Raw genomic sequence first — 9,363 nt, forward strand, 5'->3', positions numbered from 1 at the left:
AGAATGCAAAAATAACATGTCAATGCTTTTTATGCAGTAACTTGGTCATTTTTATTTCAACTGTCTATTTTTCTTTAATGGATAAGAGTTGGATGTACAAGCCTGAGACAATCTGGGAAATATCAAGAAGGAGTTGATCAATTTCACGAGTTTGCTTTTAATAATGAGTCTGTTGGCGGGAAGATAATGTGTCTTTGCAAGCGTTGTGTTAACTCATTATGGCAAAACAAGTGATGAAGTTAAAGTGCATTTAATATATGATGGGTTTTTAAGAGGATACACTCAATGGGTTTGTCATGGTGAATTTTCTTCTATTAATGATATTGCATCATCTTCTTTCAGCATATTCTTTGAAACTTCACAAAGGTACAAAAGAGGCTATTCAGTGCAAACTTTAGGGTTTTGATAATATGGAAGCTTTGTTGCATGCAAAGTACAATGGGTGCATGACTGGTCAGTGAGGTGGTCAAGAGTAGAATTTTCAGATGTTTAGAAACACTTCCGATGCTCAAGATGATATGATGATAATCGCAGGATTCGATGAAGACAGAAGAACCAGCGTAGGAATATCCGTAGAACAATTCGGAGATGGATGTGTCAAGAAAATAGTAATTTTTGAAGTTGTTGAGATGTTGAAGAAGAGTTGTTTCCTGGATGCAAGACACTTTCTCAAAATTGTCATTCATAATACATTTGTATCCTTATAAAATGCTTAGGTGGATAGATCTGATCATTTGCAAGGTAAAAGCTTGAATTGTTAGCTCCAGCATTTTGGTGAGCAGTCATCTTGGCCAAAATCTTCCTTATGAGGGCAAAGAAAAATCATTAAGACCATGGGTCATAGTACCTATGAGAAAAATCCATGTTTGTAAACAAGATCGCATGTTGTTTTGGAGAGAGTATGCAAGTCGTGAATCATGTCATATTTGTGGTACTTCTCGTTGGGTGGATAGCACTAAGAAAAAGACCCGTGAAGGTGTTCACGGTATTTTCCCTTGATACCAAGACTACAAAGATTTTTCATTTTGAGCACCGCAAATGATAGAGGTGGCATGATGAAGGCGCAATAAAGATGGAAATTTGACATCGCAGATGGTGAAGCATGGAGATCTTTTGATGCTCGACATCCGCACTTTTCTTCGCACTGCAATGTGCGGCTAGCCCTTGCGTGATGGTTTAATCCTTTCCCGAGATGATGAGTAGCAACTATAGGCCGTCGTCTTTTTCCATATAACACTACCCTTGGATTGGAATGAAACAACATTCATTTATTTTATCAATGATAATTCCGGAGATAAAGGGCTCCGACAAATGATGTCGATGTCTTTCTACAACCTCTAATAGATGAGCTAAAGAAATTGTGGGGAAGGTGTCGGGGAAACCCATGATGCTTCAAACATCAAAAGTTTCACATCAGGCTGCATTAATGTGGACTATAAATGACTTTCCGACTATGCACTATTTATGCGAGTTGGAGCACCAAAGGGAAGTTGCATGTCCATGTTGTCTTTGAAAACACATCTTCTTTGTGGTTATATAAGGGTAAAAATATTGTTGCATGTGTTCTCAGTAGGTGGTTACCCGAAGGTCATTTGTTTCATTATCAAAAACAAATTGTTGATGGCACTCAAGAAGCAAAGGCTACCACCAAAGCGAGCAAGTGGAAGTGATGTGTTGAATCGAGTTAGATGGACTTGAATTCACTTTTGGAAAATTTCAAGAGAAGAAAAAGGCAAGAAGGAAAATACAAAGAAGAAGCGTAAAAGAACAAAACATCCAAGAATTAGTGTGCAAGGATCTAATGAGAGAGTTCAAGTAGAAAATGACGAGGGCCCTATTGATCATATAGAAGTGGTGGAAGAGTATATATATGTTACCTTATTGGGAACATAACATTTAGCTACCACAATCTTGATTTGATGCACATAGATGTAATGATAATTTGAGTTGGAACTTTTTGGGGCTTGATAAGTCGAAGGACAATTTTGAAGGCACGCCTTGACTTCAGTTGATATTGAGTATAAGATGCGGAACTTCACCCTCAAAATTCTTGAAAATGGGAAGAAAAATACTACCTCCGAGCTTGTTTTACATTATCTCGACGAACAAAAAGAAATTCTTTGTCAAGTTGTTAAAGACATCAAAGTGCACGATCAGTTTATGCTTCAAACATTTCAAGATGTGTAAACCTACAAAGGCGCAAGATTGGTGGTCTTAAAAAGCCATGATTGTCATGTTTTGGTTCAAGACATCCTTCCATTAACTACGAGGCTTTGCAAATCCACCAAGGAAGTCATTCAAGTTGTAGAGTGAATTGGCAACAATTTTTCAAATCACTTTGTTCTAAAGTGGTGGATGTGAATGAGCTTGAAGAGCTTCAAAAATCAAATTGTTATGACAATTTGTCAAATGGAGAAGATTTTTCTTCCATCATTTTTACTATTATGGTACATTTTAATCATCATTTGGTGGAAGAAATGAAACTTGGTGGACCAATTAATTTTAGATGGATGTATCCTTTTGAAAGGTATGTTGCTAAATCTATTAGAAATGAAATCATTTTAATATAAAATGTATAATGAAGTAATATATTTTAACTTTTTATTTTTAGGTTCTTCAGCGCGTTTCCAAAATCTTATGTTAAAATCGAATCTCATCCTGAAGGTTTCCATTCTTGAAGGATATATAGCTGCAAAGAATGTTTGACATTTTGTTCCGCGATATCTTCAAGGGGTTGAAAAACAAAAATTCAACGACCAATAGAAATCCAAACCCGCCTACAAATGACCAAGTAAAATACTTATTCTCTAGTGTTGGTCAACATATAGGGAAGATTGAAGAAATTGTTTTAGATGAAATTTCCTTGGTTCAAGCGCATCGTTATGTCATACGTCATTGTGATGACATTGAGAATTTTCGTAGGTTAGTATTTACGCTTTATGATTCAATGGAGAATGAGGCACATTTTCTCTCAAATTATTATATGTGATATATTTATGTAGAGTTCATGTGAATTGGAAAAAGCGAGCGTCGACATTCTAGTCTTTTACGAGTTGAATTAGAGAAGTTAGTGAATGAAAATTTTTCATTTTAGTGGTTTCAGAGCAAGGGTAATCTTGTTGTACAATTGTTTTATAGTTTACTTCGTCAAATCCGAAATTTTGTTTTTGATAATATCTTTTGTTATGTAGGTTTTGGAAAAAGATTATCCGGATATTCCAGAAGAAGTTGTGGCTCTTGGTGTGGGACCTAACAAAGTAGCAAAGAGATACTCACAGGTTCATTATTAATGGATTAGATTTCATGCCAAATCTCAGTGATGAAAAAATAGAATGACTCAAAAATAGTGGTGTGGTTAGCACTTCGGAAGTTGGAAGTGTAAATTACTATGGTAGATTAAGAGACATTATTGAGTTAGATTACTATGGTAATTTTTAAGGTTGTGTTGTTCAAGTGTGATTGGGTTGATGTACACCATAATACGAAGTATTAGGCAAGATGAATTTGGGTTCACTCTTGTAAATTTTTCTCGCCTAATACATACCGGTGAAAAATTAGAGCATGATCCCTATGTGTTCTCATCTCAAGTTGAACAAGTGTTCTATGTGCAAGATTTGAAGAATGAGAATTGGTCTATAGTTATCAAGACTAGGCCTAGGGATTTGTTTGATATGGGTGATATAGACCATTGAAAAGATGTTAGTAATGCCTTGTATCTCTAGAATGAAACTTTGTTTTTATCTTTAATTGGTATTTTTCTAAAATATATGTGTTGGTTTTGAGCTGGTTATATTTCTCTAGGTTTCGTAATTTTTAGTCTCAAAAGCATGAATTGGTTTTATATTCATGTGAATTACTTGCATAAATTGTTTAAGTTCATTTGGTGAATTAGAACATGTTCTTACAATGTATGTCGGGGTTTATAATTTTTCCTTGTTGATTGTTCTTTTTAAAATTTTTTTTTTGGCAAACTTACCTTGTTGATTCTTGCAATACCAAAATTATTTGATGAGGCGGGGATGGCGAGCAACATGTAAAGCGAGAGCATCTTCTTTGAAATTTTTATTCTTCAAATCTGAAATTTTATTTTGATAATATCTTAGTTTTGTGAGGCTTTAGACCATCATCGAGTGTCAGACGAAGGGTCTCTGTACTCTCCTACGCCACCTCACGGGTCCGTGATCTTCATTCACAATCCCAAGGTATTGAAACTTCCTTCTTTGATCTTCTTGTTAGTATAATAGACTGAAATACCACTTTCGACAATAGCATCACTATGCGTGTGGCTATTATACTTCAGATCATTAATGTTACTTAGCCGAATGCGAGATGATAATATGGGTTCTTTGGACCTCTGTGGGTGGATAAAACGAGACTTGTTTTCAAAGAGGGCTTAGGAATGTGTGAAGTTTTGTAACATAACATGCTTTTGATTTATATATTTCAGAGAAGAAAATGGGTTTGGTTTTTAATTTTATTATTTTTGGTGGGGAGTGATGAGTTCTCTTGGAATGGAGTTTGGTGAAGTGATTTAATGCAATTTAATTCCTAGAAAACCCTCCTATTAGAATTTGAACTAATGCTTCTAATATAAATTCATACAGTGTAGACATAAAAGTTATTTGTTATACATGTGATTTGAGCAATATAAATTATAATACCAAATATAATCATTAATTTTGAATTTGGAAAACTATTAGAGAGTTTTTGAGTGTTAAACTAATGAATAGAAATATAGGAAATGAGACTTTTAGTACTCTAATAATTTAATAAAGATTAGCAAGAATAAGGATGTTTATATATTAAAACATCAAAGGGGATCATTTTCTAAGTTGCATACCATAGGTGAAAATTGCATTGTAGACATATGGATTTTCTTGAGCACTTGGTAATATTCAACTTTTCTTACACTTTGTGTTTCTATACATGCAATTATTGTTACGTTATCATTCTCTGCGTCACTAGTTACTTTCATGGAAATTAGTACGGATCTTGCATTCAAAGCGATCCATTATCTTATGAACTAAAGAGTTGAATTATCAACTGCAGAGAAGTAAGTTTTGAATCTCTAGTTTGATGTACTACCTTTTTGTTACCATTTGATATTAATTCTGACAGTTATTAATGTTGAAGCCCAATGCATGAATTATGGAATCAGAGACTTTAACATCACTGCTCATTGGTGTCAAATTTTGTGCTTTGTATTTATGATGTTTTGAAGAACAATTCAATATGAAAGTCTATACTTATTATGGTACAAATTATACATGAATCTCTCTTTAAACTACTAGCGTCATCAAAGATTTCCTGAATGTTGGACAAATGTTGCTTTGACAACCGTGATTGTGTAGAATATAGTCATTTGTTCTAAATATCCATTTCAGAATATAGTTCATCTTTCTTATAAAGATTCATGGATCAGAAAACTCATGGCTAGTACACAAGAAATTTTTATTGCAATCTAGTCAAATATAAAATTTGTATAGGAAACTCATGGCTCGAGGATCAAAAAGTTTGAAGATTATGGAGTTACTAGAAGCTCATATACTTTCATCATGAATCAATCAAGGTGAAAATGATGCTAGTACACAAGAAAAACAAATCTTACATAGAGGAAAGATGAATGGCAAATGTCTGACATCAATGGAAAAATTTATAATTACAGCAGATAAATATGGAGTCCCCCATTCAAAGATGCTTCACACACTAAGTTCTCTTGGTGTGCTTGGTAAAGAATGGCATCGTGAGTGTCTAATTAACATTCCCACTGGAGACATGAAGATTTTACTCCATACAAAGCTAAAATGTTTAAAACTCAATGTAATTTTTTCAAATGTTTTTGATGTTTTCTTTTTTTTTTTCTTTTCACATATTCATGGTTAATGTTGCTTGTTATTATTAAATTAATGCTTAATAAAACAAAATTACTTTTCTCCTCATACACAAGAGACGGTTATGCATGGATTTTTGCAAAATCTAAACAAGAGATGGCGCAGATTGAAAGGTGACTTAAAAGCGGTCAATTTATATTCCAAAAGAAAAGAACGTAGTTTTAGTGAGCCACCTTCAACTGTTTTGAAGAACAATGGCCCGCCTTGTTCGGCAATGGTATAATCCAAGAAATGAGGTCCGGTTTTATTTAATTATTGTTGTTACTATAATGACTTGTATTTGAGTTTAATTTATCTTTATAATTGGAATATGGTTTTATTGCAGGGTCTCGTCAAAATAAATAAAAGTAATGCAAAAACAAAACAATGCACATACATGTGGTGCGTAAAAGTTTTGCCGACGACTAGGAAAGAAATAGTAAGTGATTTCTTTTATAATTAATGTTAGAATGAAATGATTTCACTTTTGAGTTTATTTAATAGGAAAATGAAACCGAAAAGAGCCGGATCATCTTACAATGTGGGATGCAACTCATAAAAAGAAAGATGTTAGCTATGTAAATGAAGAATTTAGAAAGAAATTGGTAAGTGAGTGATCTATTTATAAGAAAGATTGTTTTCTTTATTTCCATGTTAATGCCTTGTATGATGTTTCTTTCTTGTGAAAAAAAAAGCTGGATACATTTTAATTAATTATTTATTTATTTTTACTGACAAAGAATGAGATCAAATACAAATACTTGTCTTTTCGCACTAAGACAATATATGCTGTCTTAGTTAGAATTATCACTTAGCATCATCTCTTCCATGTCCATTAGCATCTATCATGCTTCTTGGGGAATCTACTTGCTGTTCTGATTTTTGACTAATTTCATATTGTATCTTCTGTGATAGAAAATGAAAAAGAAAGACAAAGAAAAAGATTCAATTCTCTTTCTCTCTCTCTCTTTACATGTTGGTAGAAGTTTTAGTAAGTTTGAGATGGTTTCAATTAAACTAGTCCTTAAATAAGTTTATTATAGCTAATAGAAGCTACAAGTATTGTGTCCCTAGGATGCAATTGAATGGGGAACACTATGATGCATTTATAAAATGAAAAGCATTTTGCAACTAAACTGCCAATTAATCTTTGAACAAACTAGAGAGATTTATTGATCTTATTAGCTCAATGTACCAAATGGAAACTTTGGTATTACTTGATTAAATCAAACTTATTGTAGTTGTCGTCCTTGATTGTGTACTATATATCTTATATAAGCAAGTTGCAAATTGATTATAAATAATTAGTTCTTAAAAAATCAATATAAACTAGAACTATATAATTATAATCTCAAATCTGGTGGGAACTTAATTTTTTACGAAAAGTTTTTAGTATCTATCTTTATGTTACTTATGCATGAATTACAACCTATATGATTGAGAGATATATTATAAATGTATGTGATGTTTGTGTGAAAAGCCCCCAAAGTTTGGCATGACTCAATGAAGCCCAAAATCTTGATGGTATATAACGTACACTTGATGCTGAAGTAGATCAATTCTAGTATTGCATTTGCATTGGAAGAAAAAAGATATGATTGATGGGATATGGAGGTTTGTCATTTGCCATAAAATTTTTATCTTAACCCCTTAAAGCTTTCTCCTTCTCCATTTGAAAAATAAAAAGAATAGCTTGACTTTTTAATATGTTCTAAAAAGATGAGATGCCTAATTTTATTTTCTCAACATTTCAGTTGATGATATTGTTTTTCTATTTTGAATAATATTTAGTTGAACTTACAGGAATCAGCACATGATCTCCAAGTTAGTTACACAAGCTCAAGTGCAAATTTTGAACAAAATGAAATCAATGAAATGGTATTTCAAAAAGATTTATGGAGTCGAACATAATGGTAGGGTGCGTGGTTTGGGATTAGGTCCTACTCCAAGTAGGTATTTTAGTGTCATATCGAAATTCACTAGCACAAGTGCTTCAAGTACTGACAACAATTATAAAGCGGAGTTGGAGAATGTTAAATTAGAATTGGCTGAGATGAAGGATAAATATGAGAAGCTAAGCTCAGATTTGGCTGATATGAAGGAGTTATTTGGAGGCTTTATGGCTGAACGAAGTTTAAATGATAGGATGTCTAAAGCACCCGCCGAGGAAGTAAATTATTTGTCTTACTTTTTATCACTTTTCATTCTTAAATAATAAATTAAAACATCTTTTTGTAATAATGTCCATAGGTTGAAGATGTTGCATCTGTTGACTGATATCACTGGACAAATCTAAAGATCATGTGGCTCAAGAGGTTTGTTGAATATTACCTTCGAAGTAGAGTTTTTTTTTCTCAAAATTTACAATTTTCATCATATGGCTGATATGGTTTATGATGCTTATCTTCCATGTAATAAGAGATACCATTGCTTGCAATTCTTGAAGTGATCACTGGTTTATCATGTTTCTAAAGCCATTAATCTTTCAATGTTATGATTTTTAGCTGACTTCTCTGGTTGAGGTTGTTCTAATTTAAGATTAGTTACTTTTTTAATATTTTATAATATTTTCAAGGAATATAAACTAGCTTGTCATTTCAAAAGCTACCAATGGAGGATACTATGTTCTGAATGTGAATGCCATATATTTCAGTCTTTTGATTTGGTTAAATGTTTCACCTTAAATAATTATTGTATACACCCTATCAATTATGATAACAACAGAAAAAGGTTCATAATCAAAGAGCATATTATTAAATAATTTCCATATGGTCACATGACTAGCTATGATAAATAGAAACATTATATCATTATGCCATCATTCAATGATTAGGATATATCATGTGGTCAAATGATTTATAACACATTCTATTTTGAAATTCTATTTACTTTGTTTAACCTATCAGGTTTTTTTCTTAATTGTCACTTGATTTTAGATTTCTATAGTTCTGATTACCAATCCCTCATTTGACATGTTCCATTATGTTACCTTGTGGTTCTTACTAAAAGTCTCCTAAACAATGTGGCAAATGGAACTAGCATAAATTGTATTAGCCACCGACGTTGTATATTCAATGTTTTGCATTCTAGTTCAACTAATCATTTTGGTTAAACATCAGTGTAATATCTTTTATTTTTCTGCCTTTGAAAATATCAAATTTACAATTAGGTTGTTTAAAATTAGTGTATTGTGTGTAGGCTTTATTTGGTCATTCTAAATACAAGATTGGATTTTGATTGAATAAGATTGGATTTTATAATGTTTTTGCAGATTTTGGAGAATTCATGGTTAAAGATCAAGAGGGTTGAAGATGAAGATACATGAAGCTTTTTACTTTATGTAATTAACTCAAAAAATATTTTGTAATGAAAGTACATAAATAGTGTAAACCTCTTAAATTTTGTTATTACTAAAAAAACATTGCACTTTAACTCATAACATGTCAATAAAGGTCAATGAAATTGAATTTAGGATATTTTTGAATGTAATGAA

The sequence above is a fragment of the Dioscorea cayenensis genome, chromosome 10, assembly GCF_009730915.1.
Source record: "Dioscorea cayenensis subsp. rotundata cultivar TDr96_F1 chromosome 10, TDr96_F1_v2_PseudoChromosome.rev07_lg8_w22 25.fasta, whole genome shotgun sequence".
Classification (NCBI taxonomy): Eukaryota; Viridiplantae; Streptophyta; class Magnoliopsida; order Dioscoreales; family Dioscoreaceae; genus Dioscorea; species Dioscorea cayenensis.